This window comes from Sphaerodactylus townsendi, linkage group LG05, assembly GCF_021028975.2.
Source record: "Sphaerodactylus townsendi isolate TG3544 linkage group LG05, MPM_Stown_v2.3, whole genome shotgun sequence".
NCBI lineage: Eukaryota > Metazoa > Chordata > Lepidosauria > Squamata > Sphaerodactylidae > Sphaerodactylus > Sphaerodactylus townsendi.
Window position 1 is genome coordinate 79,371,078 of NC_059429.1, and position 17,901 is coordinate 79,388,978.

General features: G+C 43.7%; 1 protein-coding gene across 1 annotated transcript in view; it reads right to left on the minus strand.

The window, feature by feature from the left end:
- FKBP5 (FKBP prolyl isomerase 5) overlaps positions 1-257 on the minus strand; it is a 67,069-nt gene extending 66,812 nt beyond the window's left edge. The window contains exon 1 of the mRNA XM_048498230.1: positions 130-257. The gene's annotated coding sequence lies outside the window, so the exon portion shown is untranslated. The remainder of the gene's footprint in view (positions 1-129) is intronic.
- Between the last annotated feature and the right edge of the window lie 17,644 nt (positions 258-17,901).

Genomic DNA, 17,901 nt, shown 5'->3' on the forward strand with positions numbered 1-17,901 from the left:
GGCTGGCAGGGAGCGAGTCCCTCTCTGGACAAGAAACGTCTCCTCTCCCGCCCGCCGCTAATGAAAGCGCGCCTCTTTCTCTCCGCGAAGCCGTGTGCCCTTCTCTAGCCAGCGCCGGCCACCGGGTACCTGCTGCCCTCACGACGCTGCCGCCTTTCCGCTCCCGCTGCTGCCTGCCGCTACTCCTGCTGCCCCCGCGTTGCCGCCGCGTTACCCGACCGGGAATGACACGAGCTACCGGCGTTGGCCGCGAGTCCCCTCAGCGAAGCCCCGCCCGCTCGCGCTTACTAGCGCTTGTGCTTGTCAGTCTGAGACAGCGGTGTCCACGGCGCGCTTCCATTGGCCGCTCAACCTCCCCTGTGCCAATCTTGACTCCCGCCCATCTACACACGACGATCTGAAGGGGAGTCCGAAGCCTCGATCGAGCACCGTGAGAGAAAACAGAGGTGGAGTGGAGGAGCCATCGAGTAAGGGGCTCGCTCGACGCACGCTCGGCTCGGCTCGAGGCGTCCCAGATCTCCTGAACTCCAGGCTGAGTCCTCCTCCTCGCAGGGAGAACAACCCCCGGGGCGGCCCGGCCGAGGCATCGTGTATTGCTCAGTGTTGTGCAATTTCATCTCCCCGTCGCGCAACCTGGTTTTGTACGCACAAACATTTTTTAGTATATCAGTATCCAACGGCGGCACTACTTGTTGAGTGTTTGTTGTTTTTCGATCCGGCAGGGCAGCTAATGCTTGTGTACACAAATTCATTGATTTCGTTCCATTCAGACGCGAGGAGAAGGCAGGTGCGGGGCAGGACCTCACGCAACGGATCTGTTTTGGACGGACCGCTGCTCTGATCCTGCAGTTCCTCCGTCGGTGGTCCTAAAAGTCTACAAAGAGCAATTATAGGCCCTTTGTAATGGGAAGATCCGCTGCAAAAACTACGGAGCATTACGCTTGAAATACTTTCCCGCACTTTCTCCCAGTTTGATGAGCTCCGCTGCCCAGGATTTTCTTTGGTGAGTCATTAGAGCGACAGGGCAAGACTCTTTCAAATAATCAAATAAATAAATAAACGCAGCAAATGCAAAACTCAGCCACGCAAACGCGGTGCTCTGGGACTCACGTGGGTTCATTCAACTATTTAATCCATGCAGCAGCTTTGAGCGTGTGGCCAAAAGCAGCTCAAACAGGCTTCCGGGTTGTGCACGGCTTTTAACACAGGTGGATGCACTCGGTTGCGTCGTGAATATCAGATCGGGCTGCTCGACCAAGCGCTGGATATGGAGTCTACCACCGCCCTCCTGAAAAGCCCTTCCACAACTGTTGGGAAACCTGAATCCTTTTTCCTGGCCAAAACTCTGGAGTCGAGAGAGACCGTTCAATCGCTCGCCCGCTCGCTCGGCGTCGGTGTGCGAATGTGTCTGAGCTGCAGCAGCAGCAGCAGCAGCAGCAGGCAGCTTCTCCGCATAGTAGCCAGAGGGCAGCGGCTGGCTGGTGTCTCCGGCTGCGTGTAAGGCAGGGACGGTGCGAAGAGGCTGCGCTGTGATGGAGGAGACAGGAGAAAGACGCCTCGCAGCTGCAGCGCGCCCATGGCTGGCTGCGCTCAGAGTGCCGCGCAAAATTGGGGGACGGCGGGCGGGGTTGGACGCGGAAGACCACGGGGGGAGCCGGCTTTTTAAGACTTGGCCTCTCACGCACGCGTGGACAGAGGACGCCAGGAATTAAAGATTGAAACTTTGAAGCTCCCCGCACCGCCCCCCACCCCCAAGCATAAGGCCCGTGCGGGTATTCCCGGGCCATCAACACCCGAAGTCAAAACGGTGTCCTCGGCTCACCCGCGTGTGTATGTTGTGTGCTCTTTTGCACATCTGGTACGTCACTTAGCAGGAAAAACAAAACAAGGGGTGAGGATGGAGTTAAATAGTCACCCGTCTCTTATTTTCCTTGGTTCTCCAGCCTTGATATTAGACTAGCAGCGTTATTTGAACACATAAGTCTTTTCGAGTTTATTTCCTTAGCGTTTTTTCCTTATATATCAGTAGAAAACGAAACTCTGGAAAGGGAAATGGTAAAAAGCTGTAAGAAAACAACAACTCTTGTAGGGCTGTCAGTCACTTTGCAGTCACTTTCACAGGAGGGCCCCAGGCTGTCAACCAGTTCAAGACATCTCTGTGGCTTAACCGCCTGGGTTAGTTAACCAAAACAATAGTTGCTTTGGGGTGATGAATGTGTTGCAGCAGGAAACATCTTAGCAGATAAATTCAATCCCATGTATGAGAAAAAGTCAGAATGCACCTTCCTACAAAAGAACATTATCTGTCCTTTTATTTGCTGGGCCACCCTTTCCCCTTTGTTCTGGCCATCATAGAAGGGACACCCTCTGGAACGGAATGCCTCTTCTAAAGTAGCTGAAGGGGGCGTTGAAGGGTTTATAATTTGGAAATCCACAGCAAGTTCTGTTCTAAGATGGCACCTGTCACCTGGTATTCATATTGTTTTATTTACCAAAACAACCCAAACGTTTAAACATTTTTAAAAACCTGGCCCTTAGTTATCAGGGTTGTCTTTCTAATCAGTTGAACTGATGAACAAATCTATGTAGCTTTGTTTTAAATTAATTTCTTCTGATTTCTATTACATAGCATTTCTTGACAACTGAAGTTCAAAATATGGACTATGTTAATGTAATTTCAAATGTTTTCTCACAGCTGACTCTCAGACTGGTTGTTGTCAATCTATCTAATCTACGTTTTCACTCCTAATATCAAGGCAACGACTGCATATGTTTCATTTTAAAATGTCTGTCTCCTGTAGAAACAAACAGGCATAACTGATCCAAGAGTTGCCGGGTACGTTTCTTGGTGTATGTGTGCAAAGAACAAAGTTCTGTATGTGGTGGAATAATTGGCCTATTGGTTGGCCAGCACTGAACTTGTAACTTAATCCACATGTTTGCATCATGACAATATTGCTGACAGTCAGCTTGCAAGGTATACACTGAACTCTGCATGGATCCACTCAAACCACATTCCAAGTGCATGAGTTTGGATGTGAGAGTGCATTTGCTGTTTTTCAGTGTCACTTTGTTTATGCAACTATTTTCTATCACCATCAGGTGACTGGGGGTGGGGTGGGCGGTTAGGCTATACCCAGGATAGTGAGTATTCTGCTTTCCCACCATTGCACTATTCAAAGTTGTGACTGTCATTCAGTGCTCCAAACCTCAATCTTTTCTTTCCCAAGCAAGGTTCTAACTCATATATCTAAAATGTGGATCTTGCAAGTATTCAGTTGGTACCTGGTGACATCTAAAAACAACACACCTAAGCAGGTTTTCAAAAGTGCAGCATTTGCATCTCCCTATGTCCAACAAAAACAGAACAAGATGTGTAAAGTATGAAGAACCTATGCAAATGTGCTTCATTTCTCTCATTCTTCAAAGTTATGTTCATCCTTTGCTGGTGCGTAGAATTTTTACTGTAACACAAAATGTTGGTAAGAAGCCTAACCCATTTTTCCATTGCTTTGTTGGTCTGCCTTTGCTTTCTGAGGACATGCCAGCGCTGAGGATTTTTGTACAGGACAGTAACATGCTTTGGTATTGTGTCAGGATACAACCTTATCATCAGGAATGTACTGCCACTGCAGCTTGGAAATCTAAAGAGCACCCTTATCAGAGTCCTCCTATCTTTATGTGTGCAAGGACAATGTCATAACTGAATCATCTCTCAATTCTCCACCCCTTGTTTTTAAAGTACTAAGTTCCTCAGTCTCAATCTCTTCCACTTCCTGTTGTGCAGCAGATGGAATCATGGTCAAAAAGGTGCACAAAGTAGTCAGTGGCAGCATGAACAAAAGTATATTTTGGTTTCCAATCCAGAAAGGATTTGACTTCTGTCAAAAGGCCCAAGGGATTTTGGAAAGGACGTGATACAATTGCAGGACCCTTTTCCTCATCATCTCTTCACCACCATCTCTCCAGTGCTGCTCATGTTCAGCATTTGAATTCAGAGTTTGCGATAATCAAATGTGAGCTCATCACAGTGTTTGACTCAGTTCTGAATGATTCAAATGCCTGCCAAACAAGATTGAATTCCCCTCCGGCATCCCAACTGTGCATGTGCAAAACACCGCCACCCCAAACAGATCATTGTTATTAATGTCACTAAGGACCCCCTACACTTACACTGTACAGTAGGAAGTTTTTTGAAAGCATTTCTTTAGGACTGGTGGATATGTTTTATGACTGATTTAACTGCCCGTTTAAATGTTTCCTGCTGTGCGGAATAGTAGCACAGCAAACAAAAGGAGTGGAACTCAACTGGGATGTGTGAGAATGTACATGCATGAAAAACTGGTTGTGCTGTACTACACTGTTAAGAAATACAGGGAAGCAGTCTGCTGAACAGCCAGAAATAGCACTGGATTCCTGTTAATGACTGGCAAGCAGAACATCAGCTGAACTAGTTGAGTTTTCAAGCATCCATTTTACCCCCCTTCTCTGTAAATATGTGATTGGACTCTTCCTGCTCCCAGACCTTCTGGGACTCTCTCTCCTGTTCCCCCTCTGACTGTCTCCCAACACCTGGCTCTTTTTGCTATCTTTCCCCCCACCCAGTGCTTTACTTTTCCCCACAGGAATGCCTGACAGATATTCACTTTTGTAGGAGATAATAATGGTAATAGGACCACGACTACTGTTGCACTCTGGCTATAACTAATTTTTCAAATGCGTATATCTATATACATGAGTTTATACCATTGTTCATATTTTTTATATTTCATTAGCTATAAATACAATCATTTCTTGTCAACACCATCCAACAGGTAAGTTCAACTTATTTTTAACAATTATAACAAATAGATTCAGGGTCATCCATATTAGTTCAGGTAAGTATTTAGTTCATACTCTCCCGTCAGTTCAACATAAATAAGGTAAGTATTCAATCAATGTGAAAACATATATACACATAAATATATATTCAGTCCATCTTGATTCATCAACATTTTATATAAATCCACTCAGGTAAATATTCTGTACGTATTCAATAATAAGTCCAAAATTGTGCAGAGGCATAAGTCCAAATTCTTTTAAACACAAGGAGGAAAATGCATTGCGCCTAATCCACAATTCCACTAGAACATGGCATGATGGGAAATTTCAGCTCAGATTGAGAGAAAAGTACCCATATGAAGCCAATATAAATTATATCTACAATCTGTGAGGCTGATGAAGCCATCGAAAAACGTGGATTAGGCGCAATGAGTTTTCTTCCTTGTCACTTATGGTTTGGCCCTAAAACAGTCCCTAATAGCAAGCCCACAAATTAATGGAATGGGTAGTAACTGATTTAGAAAGGAAGAGATAGCAAATGATTCAAACCCCATTAGTAATGCAGTGAAATGCATTAATATGTTTATTTATTTATTCATTTCATTTATTCTGTGAAGTAGGTTAGGCCCCTCTTTCACACATGCAGAATAATGCACTTTCAATCCACTTTCACAATTGTTTGCAAGTGGATTTTGCTATTCCACACAGCTTCAAAGTGCTTTGAAAATGGAAAGTACATTATTCTACATGTATGGAAGGGCTTTAAGACAGAGAGTGACTGGCCCATGATCACAAAGATCACCCAGTATGCTTCTTGGAACAGGGAAGATTTTAACCTGCATTTCCTAAATCCTAGTCTAGCACTCTAAGGCCCTTCCGCACATGCAGAATAATTCAATTTCAAGCCACTTTCACAATTGTTTGCAAGTGGATTTTGCTATTCCACACAGTAAAATCCAGCTGCAAAGTGCATTGAAAGTTGATTGAAAGTGCACTATTCTGCATGTGCGGAAGGGTCCTAAGTGCTTCTGCATGTTTGTGATTGCACAAATTGGCACAAAAATAGGACTACATGCATTTTAAAGAAAGAGAATATCCCTGTTCCCTCCTTAAAAACAGCCCAAAGATTGAACAGGCCATGGAGGCACAAAATGTGGAAGGCATTAAGGGTCACTTAAATAAGAGAGGGAAAGGAAAGGGAAGACAGTGGCCTGTACAAACACCTACTTTGAGGTTTCTGGTGGGGGAGTTTGGGACTGGAGAGATTTCCCACTTGCTTATTTCTCTCTTCCACAGTCCCTCACACAGCCTCTATTATCTGCATCCTAGTTTGAATTCCTTACCCTGGATATATATTGAAACCCTGTGGCCACAGAGATAAAAATGAGTTATCAAATTAAGTCATAAAGAATATGGAATTATTAAAAAGGCTGATGACATTATATTTGATGTGCATATTTACAGACCCTTTAAGGCTACTGAAAAGAACAGGGCAGCCTAAAGAGAGTACCGGTATGTTCCTCAGCTATGGACCACACCACACCACTGATCTTCAGTACATTTTCAGATAGCCCATGGAACCTTGATGTAAATGATAAAAACATGATGCTTTTCCCAGAGCAAACAATGATGAAAGCCAAATGAAAACTCAACTGCTTTAGCACTCTGATTTTCATTCCCCCTGAAATGGCCTCAGTTTTCTCAGGCTCATTCCGCACACGCAAAATAATGCACTTTCAAGCTGCTTTCACAACTGTTTTTGCCATTCTGCACAGCTTCAAAGAGCCCTGAAAGCAGCTTGAAAGTGCATTATTCTGCGTGTGCGGAATGAGCCTCAGAGACTTTAAATTTAGCAATATGTACATGATAATGAGCAATATTTCCCAGTCTATAAGACTTTTACTAGACCAGGGGTAGGGAACCTGCGGCTCTCCAGATGTTCAGGAACTACAATTCCCATCAGCCCCTGCCAGCATGGCCAATTGGCCATGCTAACGAAAGGCTTGATGAAACCAACTGGGTTCCCAACATCTGGAAAGCCGCAAACCCCTGTACTAGACGTTCTTGTTATCTAAGATTTCAGTGGGCTGAAAGTGGAATAAGTCTGCATAGTATGGAAGAAGAGTTTATTTTTTATACCCCACTGTTCTCAACCTTTGAAGGAGTCTCAATGTGGCTTAAAATTGCCTTCCATTCCCCCACCCCAAACAGACACCTTGTGAGGTAGGTGGGGCTAAGAGAGTCCTGAAAGAACTGTGACTAGCCCAATGCCACCCAGCAGGCTTCATGTAGAGGAGTGAGGAAACAAACCAAGTTCACCAGATTAGAGTCTACTGTTCATGTGCAGGAGTGGGGAATCAAACTTGGTTCTCCACATTAGTGTCCACTGCTCTTAACCACTATACCATACTGGCTTTCCACTGTTCAACGTGGAAGGGTGGCCTATAAATCAGACAGACAGACAAACAGATAAACCAGGCTAGCCTGACCTCATCAGGTCTCGGAAACTTAGTGTTTGTATTGTAGACCACCAAAGAAGTCCAGGGTTTTGACAACAGAGGCAGACAATGGCAAATTACCTCTGAATGTCTCTTACAGTGAAAACCCTATGGGGTCTCCATAAATTGACTTTTACTTTCCACCACCACCTACAACTACACATCACATCCAGACTAGATTACCACAATGCACTTCACGTGGGGTGCATCTGAAGATTGGAAACTGGCACAAATGCATCTGCAAGATCTGGTACTTCTTTGTGGAAGCATGTTATAAGTTTAAAATCAATCACTGGCTGCCACTTTCTTCTGAGTCCAGGTTGAATGGCTGGTGCTTACTTTCAAGTCTCTGGCCCCAGACCAGTATTGTCAGAACTGCCTTCTCCCCTGTGAACCTGCCTAGATGTTAATATCAGAGCTCAAGCTTCTGGTCGCCACATCTCAAAAAGGATATTGAAGAAATAGAAAAAGTGCAGAGAAGGGCAACGAAGATGATTGAGGGACTGGAGCACCTTCCTTATGAGGAAAGGCTGCAGCATTTGGGACTCTTTAGTTTGGAGAGGAGACGTCTGAAGGGGATATGATTGAAGTCTATAAAATTATGCATGGGGTAGAAAATGTTGACAGAGAGAAATTTTTCTCTCTTTCTCACAATACTAGAACCAGGGGGCATTCATTGAAAATGAGGGGGAAGAATTAGGACTAATAAAAGGAAACACTTCTTCACGCAACATGTGATTGGTGTTTGGAATATGCTGCCACAGGAGGTGGTGATGGCCACTAACCTGGATAGCTTTAAAAGAAGCTTGGATAGATTTATGGAGGAGAAGTCGATCTCTGGCTACCAATCTTGATCCTTCTTGATCTGAGGTTGCAAATGCCTTAGCAGACCAAGTGCTCGGGAGCAGCAGCAGCAGAAGGCCATTGCTTTCACCTCCTGCATGTGAGGTCCCAAAGGCACCTGATGGGCCACTGCGAGTAGCAGAGTGCTGGACTGGATGGACTCTGGTCTGATCCAGCAGGGTAGTTCTTATGTTCTTATGTTCTTACTTTGTGTGGTTCATCTTTGAAGATGTTTGGCAATGGAGACTAAACCATTTTGTGATGGTAACGTATGTCATCCTTTCTTGCAGCAGTTCACATGCCGGTTCTTTTTAGGCACAAGGTGAACATATTTTTATCCCCTAGGAAATGTAGCAAGTGTTTTAGTGAAATCCTTGACTGGTGTTTTTCAGTGTCAGTTTAATTGTTTGTTGATGCTTGTTTTTGTTTTATTGCTGAATTATTGATTATCCTCAATACATTTGTATTAGCTCTTTTGCCAACTGTTTTGAGAATTTGGCTTAGTGGGGATCTGGACAGTTTTAAATTAATAACTAATCAAAGAAACTGAATTTAATTCATGAACCTTTACAGAAAGCAGCAGTCACAAATATAAGGAAATGTGATGGATAGCAAGTGCAAGCAAAGCAGAATAGTGGTCTGCAGTACAACAAAGAACAAGAGTCATTTATCCAGCAGAACGCTTTTATGGCTGTTTGAGCAACAGCAAAGCAAAAACACCCCCCCTTATTCTAAGGGAACAATGGCTTTTAAAATTTGGATGAATAACAGGCATCTACTGCCACTTTAACCTCCCGCCACACACTCTACCCAGGGTTCTATACATGTTCAAGTGGAACATCCAGTTCCTATGGCAATCTATAGAAACAGGAAACCATCACAGGAAAGGGCTAGTCCATTACAGCTAAGGGTGAAGGGATAGTTGTGGGTCATGGATCCGGTATAGCAAGAATGCTGCTGGTAGGGCCTCCACCCTCTAGGTCTTCTTTCAGTAGTAAATGTACACAACCTTCTAGCAAATTTCCATGATGTGCAGTTCCCATGGGGATGCTTGCTTTTTGTTGACATAGTGGAAATTGTCCCACAGGACTGGAAAAGCAGTTTGAATTAATGTTCTAGCAAATATACCTTTGTTGTTTTTGAACTTTCACTGATTTTTGAAGTTGGGTGGCTTTAAAATTCTTATTTAACTATGGAGAAACATTATGGGTGAATAAGTCCACATACCACCTTGTGAGTTAATTGCAACTAGGTGCATATTCATTTTGGCAAAAGTGACCTTTCCCTATCAGATTTTCTTCAGTTCATTCTTCGTGATAGAGTGCAATCACTTAGAAATGAATGTGCAACATACTTTAAAAATCTAGCTATACAGACCAAATTTTTAAGTTCATGAATCATATGGGGAGATAGTACAGGATGAAGATTAAGAGTTCCATCCTACAGTAGAGTCACCCCCTTCTAACCACATTAAACCCAAAGGATTTAGAAGGGCGAAACATTAGGAGCTAAAACTGCCAGTCCACAGCCACACAGCCCAGAAAACCCACAACAGCTAGTTAATTACAGCTGTGAAAGCTTTTGATAAAACACAGTCTTAGTTGGGTGTAACTTCTCAGGATAGCACTGCACAATGTTCTCCATCCCACATTTTTATGGCAGGTAATCTGTAGGGTAATTAGCCCAAATAGCCCAGTTTATCTTAGGCCAAGCTCGCAAGAGTGTCCATTATTATCGACGCCTGGGGGCGTAAAACACCGCCCCAGGCCGCCGCTACCGCGATAACAGGCGCTTCGACTGGCGCTTCCCTCCCCCAGTGGGCGGCGCCAGGCCGCTTTCTAAACAACAAACCCTTTAAAGGGTTGTTGTTGGGGAAGAAGCGTCTTCCCGGCGGCGCTGCGCTTAACCGCGCCACCGAAGACGCAGCCTGCCGTCCCCGCCCCACTCATTCCCGCAAAATTGGTTGCCAGCTGGGCGAAATCGCAGTTCGCCCACACTGCCCTCCGACCTCCAGGGTCGGAGGGCAGCGTATGGGCGTCGCAATTGCGACTTCCAGTGCAGGCGCTTAACACGGCACGAGACACCGCGGAGTGCGGAAAGGACGGGGGAAGAGGCGTCTGCGTGCGAGAGCGCGCTTCTCGCCATCTGCCGGCCGTTCATTCCGCCTCAGTTCATGGTCGAACCTTGCACGCCAGAACTCTTGGCGGCGTGGGGGCGCATCCTGGCAGTGCGGAAATGGCCTTAGGCTCGGCCATGGTTAATATTGAGTTCATCAAGGAAGTTTGGAGTTCCTATGATGAGAAAGGCAATGGCAAACCACTTCTGCTAATCTCTTGCCTGGAATATCCTGTGGATGGCGTCACTGTGAGTTGGTTGTGACTTGGCAGCACCATCTCAGCCACCATCTCACACTGCCTGATTTTCACAAGATTTGTTTTAGGTAATACTCTGCTTAATAGCTTGTGCAGCCCAAACAATACCACATCCTGACTTCATCTGCATTACGCTTTTTGGTTTTTTTTACCATTGAAGTTAGTACATCATAGACTACATACTAATCAATCCCACGATTTTGTTTAATCCCAATAAAGATCATTTGGATGAAGGTTTCCTAAGGCCTGTATCTTGGTTGTTGTCCTGCATCAACTTCTATCACTGGTCTTTTCTAGTGTCTCTGTGTTTATTCTGATTGTGTACTTTTCCAGTTGCTCACCAGTCTTCATAAAACATTTCAGATTTTTAAAAAATCAAACTATGCACACATGCAGGCCTGCTGAGAACTGTCATTCCACCAGAGGTGGGATCCAACCAGTTCTCACCACTTCTCTAGAAGTGGATATTAATTTTTTCTGAGTGCTGAGAAGTGGTTACTAAAGCAACCTCCCTGCCCAATAGGGACTGGAGGTGCATGTGTGCGGCGGTGCATGTGTTTGAATTCCACCACCATTGGAACCTGTTATTAAAATTTTTGGATCCCACCACACCATTCCACCCCCACCCCCACATCCCTTATAACCTTGATTTGAACCACATAACAAAATTCCTGATACCATGAATAGAATAATAATTTATCATTATGGAAGGAACATAAATAGAATAATAATTGATCATTATGGAAGAAAAGGAACTAGATTATTAAATAACAGATTACACTTTACTTATTTACACCAGGTGTCTCCAGTGTGGTGCCCATAGGTATCCTGGTGCCTGTCAACACCTTTTTTGGTGCCTGCCAAGTATATTTAGAAAGTGGGCTGGACCAGGTGAGACTTTTTCACCAAGAGTTCCCATTGGATATTGGAGATTTCATTGGCTATGCAGATTTTTTTAAAAAAATTGTTGCTTTGACAGCAGCCGCCACTGCAACATAAGGGTCTTCCCTGTGTGACTGAAGGTAAACTGTGGCAGCCATCTGTCCAAAGGTGCCTGCAGGCTCAAAAAAGTTGGGAACCACTGATTTACTGTTGGTTGGTATATGTTATTGGCAGATACCAATGAAGACCCAAATACTAGGGAGCTAATTAGTCTAAAGGTTTACTAGCTAAAAGTCTAGGGTAACATTGAGGGAAAGCCAAATTAGTAAAATCAGTTATTTTGCTCAGTGGACCTACAAACTCTGTTCTTGAACCTGGAACTGTAACTTAGCTGCTACTGCAATCCAGAGGTGAAGATACAAAGGGGCCAGAGGGTGTGCGTTGCACCGGGCATGCACCTGGGAGGGGTGTGAGTGTGCAAAAATTCAGGTTTGTATTTTTTAATGTTTTTCAGGTTTTGGCTTGCAGGGGGTGCAGTTTTTAGGCTAGCAGCACCAAAATTTCAGGGATTTTTCAGAAGACTCTCCTGATGACTCCACCCAGGTTAGGTGAGATTTGGTTCAGGGGGTCCAAAGTTATGGACTCCCAAAGGGGGTGCCCCATCCCCCATTGTTTCCAATGGGAGCTAATAGGAGATGGGGGCTACACCTTTGAGGGTCCATAACTTTGGATCCCCTGAACCAAACTTCACCAAACCTGCGTGGTATCATCAGGAGAGTCTCCTAAAGATACCCTGAAATGTTGGTGCTGCTAGCCTAAAAACCTCACCCCCTGCAGGCCAAAAATGGAAAAAACTCTAAAAATACAAACACAAACAAACATGGGGGCGCCCCGCAAAACTCAAATTTTGCACCGGGCTCCATTTTCCCTAGCTATGCCTCTGCTGCAATCTTGTTGACTGAGTGATGAATTGAACCCAGGATTTTCCTTTCCAATTGAGTAGCCTCCATACATCATTCTCACTTGCTCCTACATTGTCAACTGATGCTCCCTTGTCATGATTCTGCAGCCTCTTTCTTAACTCTTTAAATCTTTCTCTGCCCATTCTGATCTTGTTCATCTAATAAACATTGCACATCCTCTGGAAAGGAACCATTTCTTTTCAGTGTTTTGTACAGTGCCTACCATACCACTTGCACTAAATAAATGTTTCTTAGTAGGAGTATGTATTGTAAACAGAATACAAATGCACAAAGTGCATGAATCATACCATCCAGGGAGACAGCAAAAAAAAAAAAATTAAGGATTGCAATGAAAGTATATTGGTGTCTCAATGTCTATTATTAAAGGTGAATTTGGTGGAAAAACTATTGAAACTTAGGTATTCTTTGCTAAATGTGAGTGTGGACACTGAAGGTTACCCTCACCTTTCCCATCATCTGAACAAAGAACAGTTCCACATTAGTAGGGAATGGTCCTGCAAAAATGAAAGTTGATTTTCTCTTTACAAAAAATTCTGTAACTTTTGTTTTAAACTTGACTTTTCAATTTCAGACAGCATTCATGACCATAGGCTGTCTTCAAGACAATGGCATGTGCTGTTCATTTCTGTCCACCCCAAACCCCTGTTTAATGATGCCAGTTTAGAGAGAAATAAAATAGCAAAACCATGTTAAAACAACAGTGAGATTGACGTAAACTGACAAAAGCCAGGAAATTCTCTGTGAGAGCAGCCACGCTGTCCTCGACTCACCCAATGATGCCTGTGTAATTGCAGCGGCTCATATGTTATGTAAGATCAAACTGCTTGTAGACCTCAACAATGCTTATTTCAGTCGTAAGCAAAACACATCCTTTCAGAATGCTCTCCCCTCATCTCCCACCAAATAGGGAGTCGATGAGAAAGCCAAGCAGCCATGGGGTGCTGCAATCAGGCTTCCCTAGCCAATCTGCTAGTACAATTTATCCTTGGGATGTTGTCCCGTCCCCCTCCCGCTCCCCGCACCAGGATTTTCAATGTGCTTCAGCTGAGCGTGTACTATCCTTCAGCACTCAGGGCTCTCAGCACAAAGCAATAGCAACACTCTGTGCAGTCTAAGCTGAGCTGAGCTAACTGGCCTTCCCCTTTCCCCCCCTCCCCACCCCCAAATACACTTTTTGTGCATCTTCTAGGAGTCAAGATGACAAAGATCTATGTTAAGCCATCCCATTCCTCAGCCACTGTTTGATATACTCAGACACACATCTTCACCACACACACATACACACACCACACACACACAATTGAAGAACATTAGGGAGCAGAAAGCCATCTTCCTTTTTAGAAGAAATCAGTGGTGGAGTTGCCTTTCAGTATGGAATCAGAAGATGCCACATTGCTTTTCAATTATTCAATAAAATTAATAAAACAGTTTTATTACAGTGATACAGTGTAATGCGTGTAATACAGTGAAGCGTGTAATGGTGATACATTACCGGGGCGGGGGGGGGGGGGGGGAGCCTTGTGGGGAAAAAATTCATCATTTTTCAAGTCCAGACTTAATTATGTCCTGACTTGGACAGTCCAGGCTAGCCTGATTTCATCAGCTCTCAGAAGTGAAACAGGGTCAGTTATTTGGATGGGAGACTTGGATTAGTACTGGTTAGTACTTGGATGGGAGACCACTGAGCTGGTCCAAGGATGCTAAGCCGAGCCAGGCAATGGTAAGCCATTTTTGTCTTCTCTTGCCCTGGAAATCCTGTACGGTTGCCAGAAATCAGCTGCAGCTTGACAACATTTTGCAGCGCTGGTTCTTATCTTCACCTGTTACAGGCTAGATTCATATCTTCACCTGTTATAGCCTATAGTCCTTTAGAAGACTAAGGAAATCCCTGTTCACATGTGCAGGAGAGGGTCTTCATAGAACTATTCTTCCCTTTTTCATCCCTGCCAAGCATTGGATAGACATGTGTTGTCAGGCACAATGCAACATGCCTGAATATTCTTGTGAATGAGAGGGCCATCTGTAGTCCTTATCTTTTTTTTTAATTAAGAGAATCAGTTATTTGGTTGGAAAAGGATGACCCAACTTCTGAAGGGAATAGCAAATTTAGCATGATATACATAGACTGATTATATGAAATCAGGAAGCCAGCTACTACATCTAGTAGTAGACTCTACTACACAAGGCAATTTTGTATTCCCATAGGGGTCAGGAAGAAAGATACAGCTATATACCGTGTTTCCCTGAATATAAGACAGTGTCTTATATTAATTTTTGCTCCCAAAGATGCGCTATGTCTTATTTTCAGGGGATGTCTTATTTTTTTGTGTTCTGTTTGTCGGGCATGCTTCCAAACAAAAACTTTGCTATGTCTTACTTTTGGGGGATGCCTTATATTTCGCACTTCAGCAAAATCTCTACTATGTCTTATTTTTAGGGGATGTCTTATATTCGGGGAAACAGGGTATATGCAAAGTACCAGCAGTTTTGTTTAGTAACAGACGGCAGGGAATAAATGGGTAGTTCTTACTGGCAATAGATATTGCAGTAGCACCTAGGTAAAAGTATACAGACAGTAGTACCTAGCTCAAGAACAGAGTTGGTAGGTCCATTGAGCCAAATCACTGGGCTTACTAATTTGCTTTTGCCTGTCCTATGTATTCTGTGCTTAAAATGAAGCTTATTCCTTTAAATGGCTACATCCTTCTTCAAGAGCAGTGTACATACTGAAAACAGTTTAAGCCTGGGACTATTTTCATCCTGGAAGCTTTTCAGAATTGCCTGTGAAGACCTTTGTTAAAATCTGATGTTCTATTATTATGTACCTTTCAGTATTCAGGTACCAAGGCTGAGTGTAGCAATAGTGTTACCATGGTTATTTCATGACTGCGTTGCTCCAGAACACTTAGAGCTGATTCAAATGCTTAGGAGAGACACGTAGTAGGGTCCTTTTGGGAATATACCATCTCAGAATCCACATGGAGGTCACATGTTTGTAATCAGTGAGCTCTGATGGTAAAATCTCCCAGCACATATAAAGTGAGTACGCAAGTCTGTTCTGTGGTCTCTAGTTTTGCATCTGTGCAGGGAGATTTTGACAGGGATGTATTCAAAACATTTCAGTCTGCCCTCAGAACATACATGCACTGCAATTTTTAAAAGGCCAGGTGAGCACTTTGTTTCTATAGTCAGTTGATACCAGGTGAATTCAGCTCAAGTTGGACCTTTACACATGTATATTGTGTACAGATTCTAAGAACAACATTAACTAATCTCAGCTCGGAGTATTTTAAATTTAAACAAAAACACCCAGTGATCTTTCTTATGGTTTCTCCATGACCTATTGAAGTCCACAAGGATGAACAGCTTGGGTAGGGGGAAGAACAGTTGAAGCTCTTACCATATATGTGCATACACAAACACCCTGATTTCACCATGAAAATTATATACAATTCCAAAGGGGGCTGAGGATAACTTTTGCTTCTGCAGTAAGAATTTGCTTCGTAAAGGTGACCCATTCCTCAACTGTTCCCTGTTCCCCAGTGCTTGAACAACTACTGCTAAGGTAGGAAGAATAATGGCTTGAGGAAAGCTAGAGATGCCAGAATTACTTTCTCCTGGGGCGTGGGGTGGGGTGGGGTGGGGGAAGCAATTACGAAAGTGTGCCTGAGAAGCAACTATAAACTCTTGCCTTCCCTTGTTATTGAGCTGCAGCTGAGCTCTGAATGTTAAGTGACGACAATGTCCTTTTGGGCTCAGAACTCTGTCTCAGTATCTGGGACATAGCTCTGAATTTGGATTATCAGGAACCAATCCAATCTGGTTTGAAACCTGGTTTCAGAAGTGAAACTGTCTTGACCTGCTGGAGAGGTGAGTTTTGTCAGGGCACAGATAGGGAAAGGGGAGCTGACCTCACAATGGCTTTTACTGCCAGTGACCATAGTATCCTTCTGATTAAGCCTCTCTGGTCAACTGATACCCTTGTGTTGTAGGGTTCCTTAGTGTTTCATCTTGCATCCTATGCTGTTTAACGTATACACAAAATCCCAGAGAGATTTTATTCAGAGATTTGGAGTAAGTTGTGATCATTATCTGATGACATTAAACTCTGCTTCTCTTTTTCAGCAGGTGAGATACTAGTCATTTTAAGTATCTGCGTATATGGAGGCGCATATGGACTGGGTTAGGCCAATAAAGTGAAGCTTAGTTATGATAAAAATGAAGCTCTGTTGGTCACTATTACTGCCAACCGGGGATTGAGGTGTCAGCTGTTTTGCATAGTGTTGCATTTCTGCTGAAAAAGCAGCCTAAGGCCAATATTAGATCTAGGCTTGCAAATGAAAGTGTGGGTCTTCTCTGTGGAATATAACTTTTCTCTGCTTTCATTGGTTTTTTTAGCCTTTCCGCTATAAGCAAGATCTGACTACAGTTATCCACGTTCTGATCTCATCTAGACTGACACAGTGCAATGTCATCTTTTATATTTGGTTATCTTTAAAGAGGGAGTGGAAAATTCTGTTGGTGCAAAATGACATAGGCCCATAATGTATGGGATTCTTTTTTTAACATACATAAAACCTTTATTAGGCATAATACCAATATAACAACCGGCATTATCCAGAAAATGTTCCATACATAAAACCATCACAGGTATTATTCCAAAATTCCTAGAAGGAACCTAGCTACAAAAATTAAAATCACAGAAGAGGAGTTGTTTAATAGGAATACAACCTTCCCAGCAGTGGAGTATTCCTTAAACTTAACAGGAAGAAGAGCCAAGAGCCTGGTCCTAGCTCCCTCATATTTGGGACAGCCGAGCATTATATGTTCCATGGATTGCACCACTGTAATACAGTGGGAATATTTCTGCTCTTGCGAGTCAATTTTAAGAAACCTCCCTTGGAGTACGGAACAAGGGAAGGAATTACAACGAGCCCTAGTATATATCCATCTATGCTTGGGTTCTTGGAGTATACTCAAATAATCTGCCATCTGGTTGGTTTTAAATTTGATGTTGAAAAAGAGGGGGGAGCAATTACTTCGCGTTTGGTCCTGTAAAACTTGGAGCCCCTGGTCGAGAAGCCGCCTTTTTAGTTGAAAAAAGAGTTCGGAAGGAGGTAGCATTTGCAAGGTATCCCAGGAAAATCCCAGGGCAAGTATTTTAGTTTCAACTGCCCATCACCACTTGGATCCATGGAGCTGGGGAAGGAGTATGGGACTCTCACCTGGGTACTCTTCTCTGTGAAGTGGGCTTGGAGTGGACTCTCCTCACATTTTTCTGTTTATACACAAGGAGGCACTCCCTCCTGGGAGCGCAGATTTTCTCCAGAGAAATCTCTGTGCCCAGTTCTCTTAACTCCACCCATAAACTTATTCTCAAAGGCACAGATCTTACTTATTCTTAAGGCACAGATCTCATTACACTCGGTAGTCAATATTGCTGGCTTAGTCTTTAAACTGCACTTTTATTGATATTACTGTTCCAAAAAATAATCCCCCCCC